The following is a 22,377-nucleotide window of genomic DNA, read 5'->3' as shown; positions in this document are numbered from 1 at the left end:
TAATATTAAATAAAACTAAATGAGTTTTTCTCTCTATAAAATACGTTGAAGGTGTTACTCTGCTGAGAGATGAGACCATTTTCTTTTCTTGTGTTTATGGTCTCAATTTTGAGTGTGTGTTGAAGTAGATAAATGCCTAGCTTGTTAGAAGACATTGCATTGTCCTGTGCATTCTTTTCAGTTAAAAATTTTTACCACACATTTTGGGGGAACTATGATGCAAAAGCCAGAAAGTGCTGTTTTAGGCTGTTACCTCTCTTTATTCAGTGAGATTCTCTAAGCTTATATTTCTCTTATTCAAGAGTGTTTTTTCTTCTTTTACTGAAACTGTTCCAGCAGAATTTACGGGTGTCCTTTATCTACAGAGTAAATGGCTTCCTTCTTGGTCATTAATTTGACTGACATTGACATTTGACATTGTTGCTCACATTGAAAGTCTCTCCACCTTTTGTTTTTCTGTTCTCTTTCTTTTCTTATTTCTTCTCTACTATATTTTTGGTTCTCTTTTGTCTTCTACCACTTAGTGAAGGAATTTTTCAGGGTTTTATTATTGGCTTTATTTCTTTTCTCTACATTTTTTCTTGACTATTTTATTACTTTCACCACTTCGATTTGTTTTTATGTAGTTTCTAACTTGATATCATCATTCTTGAGTGCTCTGCTGATTATAAGTACCATGGTTTATGACATACTTCTTCATTGATGTTATATTAGAATCTTAAACCTAGAATATTTTCAAATAATTCATTTCCTAATATCTAATTTTTAGAACCCACTCCTATTTATTATTGACAGATTATTTTTTGTATTGTAACTTCCCTTCTCCAAAACTACTAGTGGCTTCTGAATGCTTTCTTGTTTTTCTCTTAACATAAGCTAGACTTTCCCTCCTTTATTCTCTGCTTTATATTAGTTCCTGTCACTACAGTGCCTTCCTTCTTATAAAAATCTTGTTTTCAAAGTTCAGTTAATACTTATTTTATCCTTAATCTTTTCAATCAGATGTGATTTTTTCTCTCCTAAAATTTATTTTTTTGTTTTTTTTTTTTTACTACTCTTATGATAGGTATGATAACATAATATATATGGAATCATAGTTGTATAAGCAGATTTCTTTGATTTTAAGATGCACAGAAACTCCAGAATAATGTTGGATAGAAGTGGTAAAAGTGAACATACCATCTTGTTCCTTCCTGATTTTAAGGGGAAGCATTTAGTCTTTCACTGTTAAGTATGATGCTGGCTGTTGTTTTTTCATAGTTGGCCTTTGTCAGGTTGAGAAAGTTTCTTTCTATTCCTAGTTTGTTGAGTGATTTTTTTTTTTTTTTCATAAAATAGTGTTTGGGTTTTTATCAAATGCTTTGTTTTGCTTCTAATGAGATGATTGTATGGATTGTGTGTGATCTGTGTGATTCCACAATAGCCAAAGGGTCTTAGGAAAAAAAAATGGAATAACACACTTCCTTCTTAATTTAAAAACTTAATAGCTTTGTATTAAGAAATCAAGGCAGTCGGTATTAGCATAAAAATAGATATGTAGACCAATGAAATAAAATTGAAGGTCCAGAAAAAAACTCTTATGTATATGATCACTTGATTTTTGATAAGTGTACTAAGACCTTTCAATGGAGAAAGGATAGTGTTGATAGTGTTTTCAATAAATAGTGTTAGGAAAACTCGATATTCACAGGCAAAAAAAAAAAATCAAATGAAAATCTTATTTCATGCTATATACAAAATGAACTCAAAATAGATTATAGACCCAAATATAAGAATTAAAACTATAAAGCACTTAGAAGAAAGTATAGGAATAACTCTTAATGACCTTTTACTAGTAATGGTTTCTTAAATATGACACCAAATAGTACACAGAAAAAAAAAAAGAAAAGGTACATAAAATGGACTTTATCAACATGGAAAACTTTTGTTCTTCAAAGGACACCATCAAGAAAGTCAAGACACAACTCACAGCATGGAAAGAAAACATTTTCAGATCATGTTACTGATAAGTGATTTGTATCCAGAATACACAACAAAGAACCCTTATAATTCAATAATAAGTCAGATAAACAATTTAAAAAATGAGGAACAATATGAAAAGACATTTATCCAAAGAAGATATATAAATGCTGAAAAAGATACACAAAAGATGGCTCAACCTCATTAGGCATTAAAGAAATACTACTTTACACCCACAGAATAGCTAAAAACAATGTTAATAATAAGTGTTGATAAGAATGTGGAGAAAATGAAACTCTTACACATTGTACATAAAGTGTAAAATGCAGACACTTTGAAAAACATGTTGGCAGTTCCTCAAATGGCTAGACATAATTATCATGTGACCTATTAATTCTTACCTGCAGAAATGAAAAAATATATTTACACTCATATGTATACATGAATGTTCATGGAAGTATTATTCATAATAGCCAAAAAAAGTGGAAATAATTCAAATGTACATCTATTGGTAATGAGTAAACAAAATATGATATATTTGTATCATTGGAATATTACTCAGCTATAAAAATAACTATATCCAGATACATTTCACAACCTTGAAAACCTGGATGAAACTTGAAAACATTTTGCTAAGTGAAAGAATCTGAATCTATATGGGGTTTTCTTTATTGGATCATTCCCATGGGCGTATAGATATGCCTTACATCTATTAATAAAATCCCTTCTTTGATTCCCCAAGTCTTCCTCTAGGTGCTTCATCTCAGTTTTCCACATTCACAGCAAAATACTTCAAAATATTTTCTATGCTCACTAGTTCTGCTTCTTTCACCTCCAATTTTCTCTTTAACCCACTTAACTAGTCTCTTAATATAACACCACGGCATTGCAATAGCTCTTTTTAGGGTTGTCATCAGCTTTTGACAAAGGCCATAATTACTTTTCTGTTATTATATTAACTTCTCAGTAACATTTAATATAGTCGATCACAGTTTTCTTTGTCTTCCTTCCTTCTTTCCTTCCTTCCTTTTTCTTTCTTTCTTTCTTTCTTTCTTTCTTTCTTTCTTTCTTTCTTTCTTTCTTTCTTTCTTTCTTCTTTCTTTCTTTTTTCTTTCTTTTTTCTTTCTTTCTCTTTCTTTCCTTTTCTTTTCTTTTTTCTTTTCTTTCTTCTTTCTTTTTTTTCCCTGATACCAGAAAAAAACTTAGGGCTATACCTAGGTTCAGGAGAACTCTAAAGTAAGATACTAGTTTAGCCCAACATAAGCACTCATTCAGTCTGAAGTTACCTGTGTATGTAAATGGCTTTCTAACATGTGATGACTTTTTTGGAAATGACGTAGGTCGCCTTCCTTCCTTCCTTCCTTCCTTCCTTCCTTCCTTCCTTCTTTCCTTCTTTCCTTCTTTCCTTCTTTCCTTCTTTCTTTCTTTCTCTTTTTTTTTCTTTCTTTTTTTTACAGCCTTTTTCTTGACACTTTACTTTCAGGCTTTCAAATAATTGCCAATCTGTTTTTTTCTCTACCTCACGGACTGCTCAGTATCCATTTCTTTTGCTACCTCTTACTTATCTCCCATGTCTCCAAAATGTCGATGTGCCAGGGTTTCATCATTGTTCTTTACTTTTTGTTTTCACGATTCTTCTATGTGATCTCCAGTCCCAAGACTTAATACTATCTGCCTTATATCAAGGGACTCCATATATAGCCAAACATCTGAATGGGAGGAGGCTAAATTCCCCCAAGGATAAACCTCTGAAAAGGAATACACATGTGAGTCATTAGTTGAAGAGCCTAAGGAAGCTGAGGGAAGGAAACTCCCAACTAAGCCAGTAAAAGCGATTCCAGGAAACCCAACCAATGACGCTTACTATACCATCCATGTGAAATGGCTCCTAATTTTTATTTTCAGCTCTATCTTCTCTTCTGAGCTCCAACTGTATATCCAACATGGCCATTGGATTTCTAACAGATATCTCTAATTAAATTCGCCAAAACAGTATGCCCCGCCTCTCCTTCATCCCTTCTATCCACTTCATTTTCCAACCCAGTGTTCCTTATTTCAACCAGTGGCAGCAGCATTTACTTAGTTGTTCTAGTGAAAATATTTGATGTACTCCTCTCTTTCTCTCAAACTCCTCACATCCAATCAGTTAACAAGCTCTATTGACTATAACACAAACATTCAATGAATATGACCACTTTTATTATTTTCATGACTTTAATTCAAACTCTCGCCTAAATATTCTCCTAAGTGGTCTCTCTTTCTGTACATTTACCTTTCTTTTGGGAGCAATAGGTCATTGAGTAAGTTTTCTAAAGTATAAATCAAATTTAGCACTTATTACACCCCATTATTATATTTAACTTATTACATGTCTAATACTTGCCACTACTCTCTTTATCTCCCAGTGGTTAAAGCATAAAATTATTTAATAAAGTTAACTTTTGTAAGCAATGATAAAAGGGCAAAAATAGCCCTGGTAAATTGTGCAGAAGACCTCATTTTTATTCCCAGAAGAGGAGACTCAGGAACTGGTTTAATTATCATGTTCAAAGTGATACAACTAATAGGTTGTTAAGCCAATTTTGAACACAGGAAGACTGGCTGAAGCTGGCTTTTTATAAGAAAATATTATTTAATATTTCATATAAGTGTTAGAACCATCTTTGTAGGTCAAAGTTCTATATTAACTGAAATTGTATTTAATTTATAATTTAATTTGGGGATGTGAACTTACATCTCTACAATATTAATATTATAATATAATTATAATATTGATAATTTATTATTATCAATGAAATGTATATCTCTTAATGAAGGTTTATATTGTAACATTCAATAAGTATTCTTTGTACAAATAACTTTAATATTTAGCACAGTCCTGAGAGGAGTTCAGCTGCATGCCACGTTTATCCCCAACTTGTGCCCCTCCATGGCCACCTGTCAAGATTCAGGAAGCAATCCACAGATGTTGTGCTTATAGTTGCCTCAAAAGACCACACCAGCTGCCACCAGTGTAAGTCTTGGCACTGCTCAGCAAATGGCACAGGAATTGGTGAGGACACACGTGGATGTGGCTTGGATGAGGCCGTGAGTTGGGGGAGGTGAAGTTTCAGGGAATTCTCTGTGTGGAGCAACCTGTTATCCAATTTAATGAAGTCTCAGCTATGGTGGTGCTGTGTCTTCACAATGGGAGGGGAGAGGGCTCAACAGAGGAACAATGGATACTGGGGGCACTTCTGCCTGGGAGAGACCCTCGCCTTTGGCCTTCACTCTGACAAATCAGTGTCCCCCTGTAAGTCCCTAGTGTCCCCTGTGCAGTCAACTTGGCGCTGGTGCTTAGAGAGAGCAGGTTCATCACCGTGAAAGTCCACTCGAGAACAACATCCCTTTAAGAGACAACTGCAGCTGTGGGCTGCTGCAGTCTCTGTCCCACTCAGCTGCTGGGGACTGGGCAGCCTCATGTCTTCGCCCTCTCCTACCTTCTACTGTTGCAGGGTGATTTCTTATTTCTCTTCCTAGTTGTAGTGCTTCTGTTCATCTAGATCCCAGGCAACTTTGTGTGCTTTTGCTCCATGTTTCTGTAACAACTTTTATCTGATCACAAGAGGGATGAACAAAGCCTCTATCAACTATATCATTTGTCCTCACTCTCTTCCATAAATATTTTTTGTTGTGTTTAATTGTAATCATTTTTTCTTATTGGTGTTGCTGGAACATAAGAATTGTCTTGATTATTGTAGTCATCTTCAGCCCTACAAACTTGCTGAGCTCTCTTGTTTGTTGTAATATTTGATTATAGATCTCATTCATTCACTCAACATATTTTAGTGGGTGCCTACCAAATGTTAGGTGTTGTTATAGATGATCGAATAAATAAGTAAATAAATAAATCACATAAATGAGTATTATAAGTTAGGTTATTTCTTATAATCAATTCTTGTGTATATAATGGCAATTTAGTTTTTTTATGTTAATTTTTATATTTCATTTCTTTTTCTTGCTTTATTGCATTGGACAGGATTCTTATTTAAATGTGAAATCAAAGTGGATACTGTAGGCATCTGTGTCTTTTTCTGATTGTGAAATTACACCTAAATTTTCACCATTAAATATCACATTTGCTGTGGAATTTTTGGTGGATATTACTTATTAGGTTAAGTAGTTTTTTCCCCTCTTAGTAGTTACGAATATGTGTTGAATGATGCAAAATTCTTTTCTGTAATTATTGATATATGCATGCGGTTTTTCTTTTTTCATTTTGTAAAATGGTAGATTATATTAAAAATGTTCTCTAATGTAAATCATCTTTATTTTCTTAGAAATATATATATGTGTATATATATATATAGTACCCCATATAAATGTTTTAAATTATTGCTAGATTTATTAATGTTTCCTTTAGTAATTTTGCAATTATAATAACTGAGACTAGTCTGTGAATTTTCTTGTTCTTACTATCATTTTTCAGATTTGTTAATAAGGTTATACTAAGTTCCTAAAGGAATTGTAGGTCTTTTGCTCTCTTTACACTTCTCATAAATATTTGTTACTTAAAAATTTAGTAAAACTTGCCTTAAATGTAATGTCTATGATTTTTAATTCAATAGACAAATAGCAACCTCGTGTATATCTATAATCCTACCTTCCCTACTAGGCTCTGTTTTCATGTGCTCAGCAGCCTACTAAACTTGAATGTCCTATTATTACTCTCAACCCCATCGTACGGTTTGGATGTTACACTGTTATTTTATATATATATGTATATGTATATGTGTATATATATATACACATATACATATACATATATATATAATTCTTATTGTAGGTTCTTATTACATGTTTATTTAATTGAAGTTTAAATTTCAATTATCATTGTCTCTTCTTTCCAAAACTTGACACTCACCAACTTAATTTCTTCCTCTGATATAGAACCTGGAACATTTATAAACCTAGAAACTTCTTTTTCAGCATCCTCTTAGATTTGATTTGTTTTCACATCTGGTTGATTTTTTCTTAGTAATCGTTTTTAAATCTATCATTATTTTTCTCCTTGGTACATATAACTTTATCCCTGAGTTGCTTTATTCACTTCAAATTATTATACACATTCCAGTCCAACATATAAGCCATCACAAGATTAGTCTTCTGAAAAACCCAAACCACCATGTCACATCTTTACTTACAAAATTCAAGAACTCACTATCATATAATAGGTTAATAATTTTTTCTCTGACTTCCCCCAGCACTTTTCCTCCCTAATCAATTGCATCATTTGCTTTTATTATTATAAGTTTCTGTTGCTCTGTACCCGTAATTAATTTTTTCCAATCAATTGTAAACACCTGTAGAGCAGAGACTATATTTTATTTATTATTATTATTGTTTGTTTGTTTGTTTGTTTATTTTTTATTCACTGAAACTTGTGCCCGAGAACTTGACATGTATTGCTATTCAATAATGTACTGTTTGTTTGATTGATGAATCACTTGTCTGCCTGATTAGCTCAGTTGTTAAGTGCAGGGTGCTAATGAAGCCAGGGTCATAGATTAAGCCCTATGTGGATCAATTAGCTTTGGCTGGTTTCATAACTCCAAATCAACATTCCAAGAAAGCATGTGTTTGGACATAAAATGGGGAGCAAAGCAGAGGTTGAACATTAGGCTAGCATAATTCCATTTCACTACTAAAGGTAAAAAGTTCTAAAAGAAAGGGTTCTACCCTACATCTTTAGGTATAAAAGACAGTCAGGTCTCAGCTTATGCATTAGTCCTGGGTCTGTCTAATTTTCAGAATATTTTTCTTTCATCATTCAGGTAAAAATCAGTAAGATACTTAATTTGTTTAAAAATAATCTTAAAATCTCATTAGTGAAAGTTATATGAAGATTAAATTTTCTAGTTATATGATTTATTTCAAATTATTGCTGCGATAGTACCATCTATTATTTTATAACAATCTATTTCATGTTAGATTTACAAATAGTCAAAAGTAATGTACTTTATCATCCATTTTTGTGACCCTCAGAAAAATGATATCCAAACTATTTTTTTCCTAAATTTCTAAATTTTTGAGTTTAGTAGATGTCTATAGTACAAATTAATTGGTCTCAGTATTATGAGCTGTTTTCACATAACGTATGTTTAATAATAGTCATTATTTTTTACATTTAGTAGAAAAAATCCATAAACATTATTTAAAAAAAACTAAAATCACTATAGCAAGAAGAAGGCTAAAGGAGCATATCTAATCTGGTTTTCTGAGTTGATTAACACTGCTTTTCTTTTAGCTTACAGGAAGCAAAACAAAACAAAACATAAAATAGCCACTTCCCTGGGATACCAAGAACTAGTCCAATGAATTATCCCCTTGAAATAATATGTCCCTTTGAAATGCTCTTTTTTTTTTTTTTTTACCTAGTAAATCGTTACTTCTCTGCTTTTAGTCTATATCACTAGTTCTTGTTTAATGTTAGGACTGTCTGCCTCATAGCCTAAGATGATCAGAAATTTCACATGAATTTGTTTTGGATTATCCTCATCTGTTTGAAAAGTACAGCATATTGATTAATAACATAGGCTCTGATTTGCTGTTTTTCAAACCTGATTCTGTTGCTTAATACATGCCTGATCTGGAGGCAAGTTATTTAACTTCTCTGTTTGTCAAAATGGGGATAATAACATAATTGTAGCTACCTTATAGGACTATTCTGTGTCTTAAATGGTTTAATACAGGTAAAGGGCTTTGAACTGTGCCTGACAAATAAGAGATACTCAGCATATGTTAGCTAATGGTAGTAACACCATAATCCTTGTTGGAAACCACTCAGACGGTCATCACTTCACCTGATCCTTTGTCCCAGTGGTATTTCTCTGTGTTCTGGATCTTAGGGCTTGTACAGTCCAGTTATCTTCTACCACAGCCTTCTCAAGTGCACAGGAAACAATAGCTAATCTCCTGCATATCTCTGGGCTTTGAATGACTATTGATATTGACTATATAGTGGTTTAACCATAACCGATCTTAGATTTATAATTCTTTGGATATAGAAAACCAAAAACATCAAGGACTACAACCCTCACAGCCTCCAATGTTTCTAAAAAGAAAAAATAAACACATTTAGTATATAGAATATTAATTACATTTTAGTTTTTCGTAGAAAGTACTCTGTAAACTTTATGTTGGGGATACAACAGTGAACAAAACAGATAAATCCACTGCTTTCAAGAAGCTTATATTCTAGTAGTGTCTCGGAGACATGCAATAAAAAAAACATAAATGAAATATATCTTGTGCTATAAGGGAATAAGTGTAAAGAGAAGAAAATTAAGTAAGAGAGAGTGTGTCTAGAATGGGGGAGGGATAGCATTTACATTAGAAGGAAAGTTTCAATCCAATTTTTAGATTGAGTTACCAAAGAAGTTTACACTGAAAAGATGAATTTGAAAAAAGATATGAAGGAGATGAGAGGGTGAGCTATAAAGATCTTGGGGAAGTAAATTTCTGACAGAAAGAATAAAAGTCCAAATGCCTGAGGATGAATTGTGCCCCTTATGTTTGAAAAACACAATGTGGTCGAAGCAGAATTAGCAATTTTAGTGTAATAAGATATAAATTCAGAGAAACAGTGGAAGTCAGACAATGTAAGTTCTTGGGTATAAATATGTCATTTCTCTTTATTTTTCAATTAATCATTCTATTATTACCTTTAAGTACTTGACTCTTCCCATTTCTACTCCACTTTTAAATGGTTCAAGAATTCCAAGGAGTTACCCAGTTCCAGGAGTCTGGTTGCTAGTTTTCTTCTATGCCAGAGGGAACTGGACCCTCATTAGTTACTGTCTGTGTTTCTAGTAGCTTCTACACTGTTCTGCTTTTCCAGTGCAGTCTTCTAAGTTCTGAGGGACACTCTTAGACATATAACGCGTAAGTCACTGACTACCTATAGCAAAGTTCGTGCTTGGACTCAGAAGGTACTGTGCTCCTAGTTTACAGTTGCATACCTAGCTATAGTTTATCAAATCATTTCAACTGTACCAGTGTGGCTGAGTAAGGCAGAGTAACTTCCAATAACGGCTTCCCTCTGACTCTGAGTCCTTTGACATAAGTCTGTGTGGCTGGCAGAGCCTGCCCTGGCTGATGTGCTGCCTTGGTGTACATTTATAAAAGCATTTCCTCATTGGCCTGGTGATTAAGTGACATCCTTGTGAGATTTAGGGAAAAGTCTTTCCTATGGGGATAAGCCCATGGAAGGCTGAGTTGAGCATGAGCTGAATTTCAGCTTCAAATCACCGCCTCTCCAATTCTTACTGTATGCTGGACACAATCCACCTCACCTTAAATGGTGGTGCTGGCTTAACTTCCTCATTAGGTCTTGGGACTTCTATATAAATGTATTCAGTCCTTGTCCAGTTATGTTTCCAGGAGCCTCAGGGAGCATCAAACTTGAAAACAAGGAAGGTCTATTATACTCGAATGACAGGACAATTGTTTTATCCTTAATTTTTCTTAAACAAGGGAAATCGGTGGCTATTAATTATCAAACTTCTGAAGCTTGCATTTTCACTCTCTCTTTAGTGGATATCTTATTTCAATATTAATTCATATATATATATATATATTTTATCAGTCTTGCTAAATTTTATCCTGTTTTTCATTTTTTCAAAGACTCAGATTTTGGTTTCACTAATATTCTCTATTGTATTTTGTTTTTGTTTTCAATTTTATTAATTTCTGTCTTTATATTTATTGTTCCCTTCTTGCTTTGGGTTTCTTTTGCCCTTTTATTCTTAACATGAAAACTTAGATTATTGGTTTGAAATTTTTATTTCTTCTAATGTAAACATTCGATGCTTGTTTTAGTGGCATTTCACAAATTTTCCTGTTGTGTTTTTCTCTTTGTTCAGTTCAAAATATTTTCTAATTTTTCTACAGACCTCTTTAATCCATAAATTATTTAGTAATATGTTGGTTAACTGCTAAGTATTTGGAGATTTTTCTTTAACTTTCGGTTTTGATTTCTGGTTTAATTTCATTATGTTCAGAGAACATACTTTGTTTCAATTAAATTCTTTTAAATTTATTAAGATTTGTTTTAACTTTACGGCCATGCTACCCTGAACAAGCCCGATTCCATCTGATCTCAGAAGCTAAACTGAGTCAGGCCTGGTTAGTACTTGGATGGGAGACCACCTAGGAAGACCAGGTGCTGTAGGCGTAAAATATAAGGGATTGTAAACTGACAAGGTCCTTGCAATCTGTGAGGTCAACCAAGGGTTGCCTCGCCTAAAAAAAAAAGTTGTTTTATGACCCAGGGTATTGTCTAGTTTGGTAAATATTCTATGTGAAGTTGAAACAAATGTTTATTTTGTTGTTGTTGGATGAAGAGCTCTATAAATATAATTTAGATGTAGTTGGTCGATTGTGTTGTTTAGTTCTTCTATATTCTTGCTAATCGATTATTCACAGAGATGTCTTAAAATCTCCAATATTAATTGTATATTTATCTGTTTCTCTTTTTAGTTCTGGCAGTTTGCTTCATGTATTTTGAAGCTCTGTTTTCACGAGTATTCACTTCCAGGATTATTATGTCTTCTTGGTGAATTGATTCTTACCATTATTATTGTTCATCTTTATCTTTAGTAATTTTTTTTGTTGCAAAGTGAAATTTATCTGATATTAACTTAAACACTTTGCTTTCTTTTGAGAGTGCAAGGAATGCATGGTATATCTTTCCCTTTCTTTATACTTTTAACTTAACTCTATCATTAAAGTTGAAGTAAATTTCTTGTAGATAGCATATATTTGATCGTATTTTTAAAAATCATTCTTTTAATGTCCCTTACATTTATGGCTACTCATTTAATGTAATTTTATTTAAAATTTTGTCACTTTATTTTATGTTTGATTCATCTGTTTCTCTTTATTTCCTTTAGTTGTTAGAATACTTTAAATCATTTCATTTAAATTTATCTAATATATTCTAACTATTATATTTATATATTTTCTTTAGTGGATGATCTAAGGATTACAATATACATACTTAACTTTGTCTACTTAAAATAAATATTTTACTATTTTTAATGGAATGTAGAGACATTGTTATAATATAGACATTTATCTCTTCATTCACTATATCAGAGTTGATTCATATATTACATCTACATACCTGAAAAACCTCTTCAGACATTGTTATAATTATTTTTACTTTCAACTTCCACTTATATTTTAAAGAACACAAGAACAGTCTGTTTATTCAGATTTATACCATTTGTTCTCTCCTTGTTTTTGATATTACAAATTTCCTTTTAGTATTGTTTTTCTTATGCCTGAAAAAATATTATTTAGCACTTCTTTTAGAATAGGGCATACAGCAACAAAATCTCTTGGTTTCCCTTTATTTCCCATTTATTCCTGAAGGATATTTTCCAGGATATAGAATTCTGGGTTGTTCATCCTTTTCTTTCAGTACTTTAAATACATTGTTTCACTTCTCCCTGATTATCATTTCTGATATAAATTCTGAAGCCACTGACATTCTGATTCTCCATCATTGTGATGACATTTTTATTTGATAGCTTTCAAGATTTTTTTTTTTACCTTCAGTTTTTATCAGTTTAATTATGATGTGTATGGACACAGATTTTTTTTTTTTTTTTTTAGTTTATCCTGTTGGGGTTCACTAAGAATATTTAATCTGTATGTAGCTTTATGTCTCTTGCTAAATTTTGGAAGTTTTCCGTAATTTCTTCAAAATTTTTCTGCATTATACTCTATTTTGTCTCTTTCTGAGATTTTAATGACACAAATCTCTTACATTTTGATAAGGTACCACAGTCTCTGAGACTCTTCTTTTCTTCTAGTCCTTTTATCTTTGTTGTTCAGATTTAATACTTTACATTAAAAATGTTAACTTACTTTCAAAGTTAACTGATTTTTTCCTCTGTCATATCCATCTGCTATTGACTCCATTATGTGAATGTTTTATATGTTACTATATTTTTTAGTTCTAAAAATTCCCTTTGTTTCTTCTTTATATCTTCTATTTCATTGCTGAGATTTTCTATCTTTCCATTTGTTTAAATAGTTTTCACCTGACTTTTTTTTTTTTTTGCAATTTATTGACCAAATTCAGTTTAAGCCATAGTTCTACCCAGTCTCTATGGATGGTAGTTTCAATATAAGTTCTGTTTTTAAAGAGTTTTTAGTGTTATTTGGATTTGTCTTTCATGCGTGTCACCCATTGGAAAATATGGAACTTGGGCAGTGATCTATATGTTCAGTTTTCAAAGTTTTTTGGGCCTTGAATAGCATCAGAACCAGACATGTACAACTCTAGTATAAGCCAAGTTCATAAAATGCTTTTTAAAGTCCTTTTTCCCTAGGGCTTTATTTTTCTAAGCTCCACCCTTTTCACAATCTCTTGGTCCCTTCTGGTTCACTAGAAACACCACCACCGCCACCACCACCACCACCACCACCACCTCCTCCTCTTCCTCCTCTCGCCCCCCTCCTCCTCCCTAGAAAGCTTGTACTTCATTTACCCTGCTCTGTTATGCACTTTCCATGACTGCCCATGCCTTGGGATGAAAGAGAGAAAGAAAAGGAAGTCCTCACCATTCACATTCCTCAGGTTGCAGAGGAGTCTCTTTACAGCATTTTTAGTCGATTGCTAACCTCTGTTTGCACCATTGTCATTGCCACCACTTCTTAGGTACCAGAGAATGAGAAAAAGAGGGAAAAATAAAAATATGGGAAATTTTCCTTACTGTCTCAGCATTAAGAGATCCCTTTCCATTTTTTACATCAGAATTAGAGTTTCTTTTAGCTTCTGCCCTGTTTGTGCCAATGTCCACTTAATGTTTCAAATTGTGTTTAGTTCAGACTGGTGGATACCAGTAGAGAAGAATAGGATAAATTCACTGCCAGTTTGAAGGTACTTCTCATTTTGGTCTTCTTTACCAATGTGCCTGGTACTATTTACTTTTCAGAGTCCTAAAATAAAATATTCCATGTATTCTGTTTGGTTTTATAGATTCATTCAGAGAAACAGGATGGAGTGTGTTTACTCCATCTTAACTAAAATTGAAAGGCTCCATCCTATTTAATTAAATATTGAGACAAGAATATGTCTTCACGGGTTACAGGAACCCATAAAATACAGAAAAGATGTATTGTGGCCATTTAAATATCGAGTACAGTCTATTTAGTCAACCAATTTTAGCCTGTTCTGAATGTTTTGTTTTTTGTGTATTGGACAGAAAAAAGTCAGGTCATGTGGAATAAACTTCAAGGAGGAAATTTAAATGTAGCCACTTCTATTTATCCACCACCGTTTGTCTTCTATTTTTCTACCAGATGACCTTGCTTTAGAGTACAAGAGTGGACTAAAAATCAGGTAATGTTACAACCCAAACACAAGTTTTACTACAAATAATCAAGGTACTTCTCAGACTCTGTTATGGAAAATATGTACAAAGGTATAACCATGAAATTATGCCCTATAATAATTCCTCAAAATTCATGCAGCTCTACTGTTCAAGCAACAGAATTTACCTCGTGTGTGAAGAGTTAGATATTGAGATAGATTCCAAGCTTGCTGTGTATTTCTGCATGAACATGTTTTTATGTTTTTTCTTATTCCAGGGCATATATTTTCTTTCTACATCACTTTGACTAGATAGCAAAGCCATTTCCTAACTGAGTGCAGGGTTCATTTCTTTCACCTCTTACAGTCCTCTTCAAGGGACTTCTTCAAGGGAGTTCTGGCTTGCATCTTTTGTTATCTCATACACTAACTTTGCAACTTGATTTTTAAAAAGGATTATCCTATTAACTGAACTAAGTATAGTTCAGTTATCTCATAGAGTGGCAATAATTAAATAACATCAAACTTTCTCATAAACATTATCCATTTATATAAATGGTTTAATTTGTTACAAATCTATAAATATTTTGATGGTTAACTTTCTCATTTCAAAGCATATAAATGTTAGTTGATATGACTTTTTGCTTTTTCTAAATTTGTATCTTTACAAATTGAATATTTATTATGTGTCTTTGAATTCCCTTCCATTGCCTGGTGAGAGTGTATTGGGAGGAAGTAACTCACTACCATATTGCCTCCCTTCCTGCAATTTTAGTGAAAGAGATAATATTCATCCTCTCTAAGCCTACATCCTCAATATTAGCTATGAATTCCATTTCCTCTTAACTCATTAGAAACCTTAATCATTTGCTGCCTTTCTCCTATGTATTTATTCTCTCTTCCTTCTGTCTCTCCATTGGCTCTACCTGCTCAGATATAGCTTTGTCTTAAAAATATCTTCCTTAGACACAGTTACTTGTGTAACTTCATTTACTTCTCTGTTTATTTCCTTGAGAATATTGATAACATTTGCTGTTTCACGTTCTATTTTTTATAATTTTAAAAACCCATTAACCCCTGGCCTCCCTTACAACCAAGCGATTAGAAATTGCTCTTGACAACATCACTGATAATCAAAAATCACTTATTTTTTTCTTTCTCTTTCAGTTTTTATGCTGATCTCTCTAAAGCATTTTTTCTTGGTTGGTCATTCCTTACTATTACTAATTTCTATGAGCTTATATGCTACCACGGTCTCTTGGTTTTCCCTTGGTCTTCCTGACTAATGTTAGCATACATTTTAAACTCTACTTTTCCTACTTTAATAATAGTTTATTCTGGTTTCATGACTTCAGGTACTTTAAATGGATCACCCTCAAATCTACACCTGTAGTCTATAACAAGAGAGAGGGAGACAAGAGGAAGGAATTCAGTCTTCTGCTAGTTGTTATCCTTTTGCTCTTCCACAGGCACTTCAAATTCAATGAGTTCAAAACTGAGCTCATGCTCATTCTAATATGCTTTTTCTCCTTTATTCACTATATCAGTGAGCCCATACACCAACACAGTTTAAAACCTGCATTCTCTCATAGGTCTGTGGTTAATCTGCAAGCAAATACTTTTGATTCTATTTATTTATTTATTTGCTTATTTTTAATTAAAATATAATTAATATACAATATTATATTAGTTGTGGGTGTACAATAGTCACCATTAATATACTAAATGAAGTGATTCCCAATTATCTAGTAACCATCTGTCAAGGTACAAAGTTATTATATGATTTATATTCCCTATGCTGTACATTACATCCTTGTGATTTATTTCCTTTCACCTTTTTTACCATTACTTCATCTTGTTTGTCTCAGGCAACCATCGGTTTGTTCTTTATGTTTATGCAACTGTTTGTTTTTGTATTTTTAGTTTGTTATGCTTCTTAGATTCCATATGTGTGTAAAACAACGTGATATTTTCCTTCTCTGTCTGACTTAATTAACTTAGCATAATACCCTCCAGGTTTATCCATGTTGTCACAAATGGCAATATTTCATTCTTTTTATGGCTGAGTAATATTCCATTGTACCACATCTTTATCCATTCATCTATTGATGGACACTTGGATGCTTCCATATCTTGGCTATTGTAAACAATGCTGCAATGAACATATATTGTTCAGGGTACATATATTGTTTCTTTCTTATTTATTTATTTATTTTAAATATATTTTATTTTTCAATTACAGTTGACATACAATGTTTTATTTGGTTTCAGGTGTACAACATAGTGATTAGACATTTCTATAACTTGTGAAGTGATCATCCCACTAAATCTAGTACCCACCTGGCACCATACATACTTATTATAATATTATTGACTACATTCTCTATGTTGTACTTATATCCTCATGATAGTTTTGTAACTACCAATTTGTACTTTTTAATCCCTTCGTTGTTTTCACCCAGCCCCCAAACTCCCCTCCCATCTGACAATTATCATTTGTTCTCTGTATCTGAGTATGTTTCTGTTTTGTTTGTTGGTTTATTTAATTCTTTAGATTCTAACATAAGTGAAATTATATGATATTTTTCTTTCTCTCAGCATAGTACCCTCTAGGTCCATTTATGATATTGCAAATGGTAAGAGTTCGTTCTTTATTTATGGCTGGATAATATTCAATTGTGTATATGTACCACCTCTTTATTCAATTGTCTATTGATGGACACTTAGATTGCTTCTATATCTTGGCTATTGTATATGAAATGACCATCTTCGTGTCTTGTTATAGCCTTTGTTTTAAAGTTCATTTTGCCTGATAGAAGTATTGCTATCCAAGCTTTTTAAAAAATTTCTGTTTGTATGAAATATCTTTTTTTATCCCTTTACTTTCAATCTGTGTGTACCTTTCAATCTGAAGTCAGTGTCTTATAGGCAGCCTATGTATGAATTTTATTTTCTTCTCCTTTCAGCCACCCTACCGCTTTGATTGGAGTGTTTAATCCATTTACATTTAAAGTAATTATTGATAGGTATGTAGTTATTGCCATTCATTATTTATATTTTTTATCTTTTTTTTCCCCTTCTTCTTAAAGAAGTCCCTTTAATTTTTCTTGTAATATTAGTTTGGCGGTGATGAATTCCTTTAGCTTTTTCTTGTCTGGGATTCATATATCTTTCAAATTAGTTTTTTTTTTTAAATTTATTTTCTTCAGATAGATATCTAGAAGTGAAATAATTAAGACATATTATACTTCTGTTTTTAATTTTTTGAGGAAACTTTATACTGTTTCCCATAGTGGCTGTACCAGTTTGCAATCCCACCAATGGTGCATGAGGGTTCCGTATACTCCACATCATTGTCAACACTTGTTATTTGAAGTTATTATTATTTTTATTATAGTAACCAATCTGACAGGTATGAGGTGATATCTCATTATGATTTTGATTTGCATTTCTCTGATGATTAGTGATGAGCATTTTTTCATGTATCCGTTTGCCATCCGTATGTATTATTTGGAAAAATGTCTAGTCAGGTCCTCAGCCCATTTTTTAAATCAGATTTTTTTTTTTCATGTTGAGTTGTATGAGATTTTTCTTTTTTTCTTTTTTTTCTTTTTTTTTTTTTATTAAGTTTATTTGGGTAACATTGATTAATACAATGATATAATTTTCAGGTGTATGTTATAATTTGACATCTGTATATTCTATTGTGTGTTTACCACCCAAAGTCCAGTTTCCTTCAGTTACCATATATTTGATCCCCTTTACTCACTTCTTGACCCCCTTTATCTTGTCTACCTTTCACCTCCTCCCCAACCTCACTAGTAATCACTGCTCTATAGTCCCTCTGGTAACCACTAGTCTATAGTCCATGTCCATGAATCTCTGTCTGAGTTTTTTAAAAATATAATTTGGATATTAAACCCTATCAGATATGTGATTTGTAAATATCTTCTCCCATTCAATGAGTTGCCTTTTTGTTTTGTTGATGATTTCCTTTGCTGCACAAAAGCTTTTTAGTTTGATATAATCCCATTTATTTTTGCTTTTGTTGCCCTTGACTGAGGAGACATATCTAAAAAGATATTGCTAAAACCAACATCAAAATTTTGCTGTCTATGTTTTCTTCTAGAAATTTTATAGTTTTATAGTTTCTTGTCTTACATTTAAGTCTTTAATCCATTTTAAGTTAATATTTATATATGATTTAAGAAAATTGTCTAATTTTATTTTTTTTGCATGTAGTTGTCCAGTTTTCCCAATGCCATTTAATAAAAAGACTGTCTTTTTTTTGTCATCATATATTCTTGCTTCCTTTGTTATAGACTAATTGACCATGTAAGTGTAAGTTTATTTCTGGGTTCTCTGTTCAGTTTTATTAATCTGTATGTCTGTTTTTGTGCCAGTACCATACTATTTGGATTGCTATAGTATTATAGTATTGTTTGGGAATATATGTCAGTGAACATGATACCTCCAACTTTGTTTTTCTTTCTCAAGATTGCATTGGCAAATCAAGGTCTTTTGTGGTTCCATCAAATTTTAGGATTTTTTGTTCTAGTTCTATGATAAATACCATTGGTATTTTGATAGAATTACATTGAACTTCTAAATTGTTTTAGATAGTGTAAACTTTTAGATAATATTAATTCTTATAATCCATGAGCATGGTATACCTTTTCATTTATTTGTGTCATCTTTAATTTATTCCATCAACACCTTATAGTTTTCAATGTATGGGTCTTTCACCTCCTTGGTTAATTTTATTCCTAGTTTTTTTTTTATGCAGTTGAAAACTACTATTTTCTTGATTTCTATTTGTGATAGTTTGTTATTAGCGTATTGAAGTGTAACCAATATCTGTGTGTTAACTTTGTATCCTGCAACTATACAGAATTCATTTATTAGATAAAATAGTTTGTTGGTTGAGCGAGGGTTTTCTATATGTAATATTATGTCATATGCAAACAGTGACAGTTTTACATTTTTCTTTCAAATCTGGATGTATTTTATTTTTACCTTATCTGATAGCTGTGGCTGGGATTCCTACTAATATGTGGAATAAAAGTGGTGAGAGTGGGCATCCTTGTCTTTTTTTCCTGATCTTAGAAGAAAAAAAAATTTTCAGCTTTTCACCACTGTGTATGATGTTAGCTGTGGGTTTGTCATAAATTGCCTTTATTACGTTGAAGTATGTTCCTTCTCTACCCACTTTGTTGAGAGTTTTTTTTTATCATAAATATATGTTAAATTTTTTCAAATAATTTTTTAATATATAATTTTTGTTTCTTATTTTGTTGATGTGGTATATTGTGCTGATTGATTTGCAAATATTGAATCATCTTTACATCCCTGGAATAAATCCCACATAATCATGATATATGATTGTATTGTCGAGTTTAGTTTGTTAATATTTTGTTGAGAATGTTTACATCTATGTTTATAAGGCGTATTGGCCTGTAATTTTTTTTCGTGGTCTGATTTTGGTATAGGAGTAATGCTGACATTATAGAATGTGTTTGGAAGGGTTCTTTCCTCTTCAATTTTTGTAATAATTTTTAAAAATAGATGTCAAATCTTTTTTAAATGTTTAGAATTCACCTGTGTGTCTGTCTGTTCCTGGACTTTTGTTTGTTGAGAGTTTTTTGATTACGGATTCAATTTTATTACTAGTAATTGAGCTGTTCAGGATTTCTGTTTATTCCTAGTTCAGTCTTGGAAGATTATATGTTTAAGTAATTTACCCAATGCTTCTACATTGTCCAATTTGTTGGTATATAATTGTTTGTAGTAGTCTTTTTAAAAAATGTTTCCCATTATTGAACTATAATAGACAATCAGTTGCTTGTATTTACATTGTACACTTCAATGTGTGTGTGTGTGTGTTTTAATTACAGTTGACATATAATAATATACCAGTTTAGGTTGTACAGCATAGTGATCAGAGATCTACATAACTTGCAAAGTGATCACCCCACTAAATCTAGTACCCCTCCTCCCCTTTACATATTTATTACAACATTTTTAACCATCTTCCCCATGCTACACTCTACATGTCCATTTCTATTCTGCAAATATCCATTTGTATCTCTTAATCCCATTGCTTTCCCCCGCAACCCTCCTCTCATTTAGTATCCCTCTAAATAGTCTCTGTTTCCATGAGTTTATTTCCACTTTTGTTGTTGTTGTTTATTTTGTTCTTTAGATTCCACATGTATGTGAAATGATGTGATATTTGTTTTTCTCTGACCCATTTCATTCAATGCAATACCATCTAGGTCCATCAAGGCAATATCTTTGTCCATCCCCTTCCTATTAGTCTGTGTGTGTCTTTTCATCTGAATTGAGCCTCTTATAGGCAGCTTATGTAGGGGTCTTGTTTTCTTATCCATTCAGCCACTCTATCTTTTGGTTGGAGCACTTAATTCTTTTCCATTCGAGGTACTCGTCGATAGGAATGTAGTTATTATCATTCTTTATTCCTGCTTTTGATGCATATTTTTTCTTCTTAAAGAAGTCCCACTAACATTTCCTGTAATACTGGCTTGGTTTTGATAAATTCCTTTAGCTTACTTTTGTTTAGGAAGCTCTTTATCTGCCCTTCAACTCTAAATGACAGCTTTGCTGGATAAAGTATTCTTGGTTGTAGATCCTGGGTCTTCATTATGTCAAATATTTTGTGCCAAGCCCTTCTATCCTGCATAATTTCTTTTGAGAAATCAGTTGCCAATCTTATGGGTACTCCCTTGTAGGCAACTAACTGCTTTTCTCTTGCTGCTTTTAAGATTCATTCTTTGTATTTAACCTTTGGCATTTTGATTATGATGTATCTTCATGTGGGCCTCTTTGGGTTCATCTTGTTTGGAACTCTCTGTGGTTCCTGGGCTTGTATGTCTATTTTCTTCACCAGGTTAGAGAAGATTTCCATCATTAGTTTTTTGAATAGCTCTTTAATGTCTTGTTTTCCTTCCAGTACCTCTATGATACAGCTATTTTTACATTTAATAGTGTTCCATAGGCTTCTTAAATTATTATTATAGTCTTGGCTTCCCTATCTACTATGTAGGTCATTAGATCCTCTTCTTTATTCACTCTGTTTATTCCATTTAATATACTTCTCACCCAGATCATGTGTTCTTCATTTCCTACTGGTTCTCTTTTATAATTTCCATTTCCATTTTTATGTTTATGGCATTTTAATTATGATGTGTCTTTGTGTGGGCCTCTTTGGGTTTATTTTTTTGTGGTAGACTCTCTGAGCTTCCTGCAGTAGTATGTGTATTTCCTTCACTAAATGAGGGAAGTTTTCCATCATTATTTCTTCAAATAGCTTTTAACATTTTGTTTGCCTTCAGGTACCCCTATGACATGGATATTATTACCTTTAATTTTGTCTCATAGGCTCCTTAAATTATTATTATAGTCTTAGGTTCTTTTTCTTGCCATTCTGATTGAGTGTCCTTGGCTTTTCCATCCTCTATATAGGTAATTTGATCCTCTTCTTTATTCGCTTTGTTTATATCATTTAATATACTTCTCATCTCAGATAATATGTTCTTCATTTCCGACCGGTTCCCTTTTATAATTTCTTTCTATTTTTATGGTTTTTAAAAATCTCTTTATTGAAGTTCTCACTGAATTAATCTATACTTCCCATAAATTCATTGAATATCTTTATAACTGATGTTTTGAACTCTGCATCTGTTAGATTGCTTGACTCCATTATTCTTGGATCTCTGTTCTGTTCTCTCATGTGGTTTCTGCTTCTTTGTCTTTCCATTTTGGCTGCCTTTCTGTGTCTGTTTCTATGTACTAAGCAAAGCTCATAAGTCTCCTGGTCTTATTAGTGTGGCTTTGTGTGGTAGGTGTCCAGTGGCACAGTCTTGAGAGATGTTCAGCCCAAATTTAGCCCCAGCCTGTACCACTGCGGAGCCACCTGTTAAGATTCAGCAAGCAATCCACGGACGATGTGCTTATAGTTGCCTCAAAAAGCAACAGCAGAAAACAAGGCCAGCTGCCACCAGTATGAGTCTAGGTGCTGCTCAGGAGCACCTGAC

The 22,377-nt window shown here is 32.5% G+C and overlaps 1 pseudogene; it reads left to right on the top strand.

Moving 5' to 3' along the window:
- The first annotated feature begins 11,054 nt into the window (after window positions 1-11,054).
- On the top strand, window positions 11,055-11,173 carry LOC112484378 (annotated as a pseudogene).
- The last annotated feature ends 11,204 nt before the right edge of the window (window positions 11,174-22,377 follow it).

This window comes from Pteropus alecto, unplaced genomic scaffold, assembly GCF_000325575.1.
Source record: "Pteropus alecto unplaced genomic scaffold, ASM32557v1 scaffold75, whole genome shotgun sequence".
In the NCBI taxonomy this organism is placed as follows: domain Eukaryota; kingdom Metazoa; phylum Chordata; class Mammalia; order Chiroptera; family Pteropodidae; genus Pteropus; species Pteropus alecto.
Note: the sequence above shows the minus strand (reverse complement) of the source record. Positions and strands in the feature narration are given on the sequence as shown.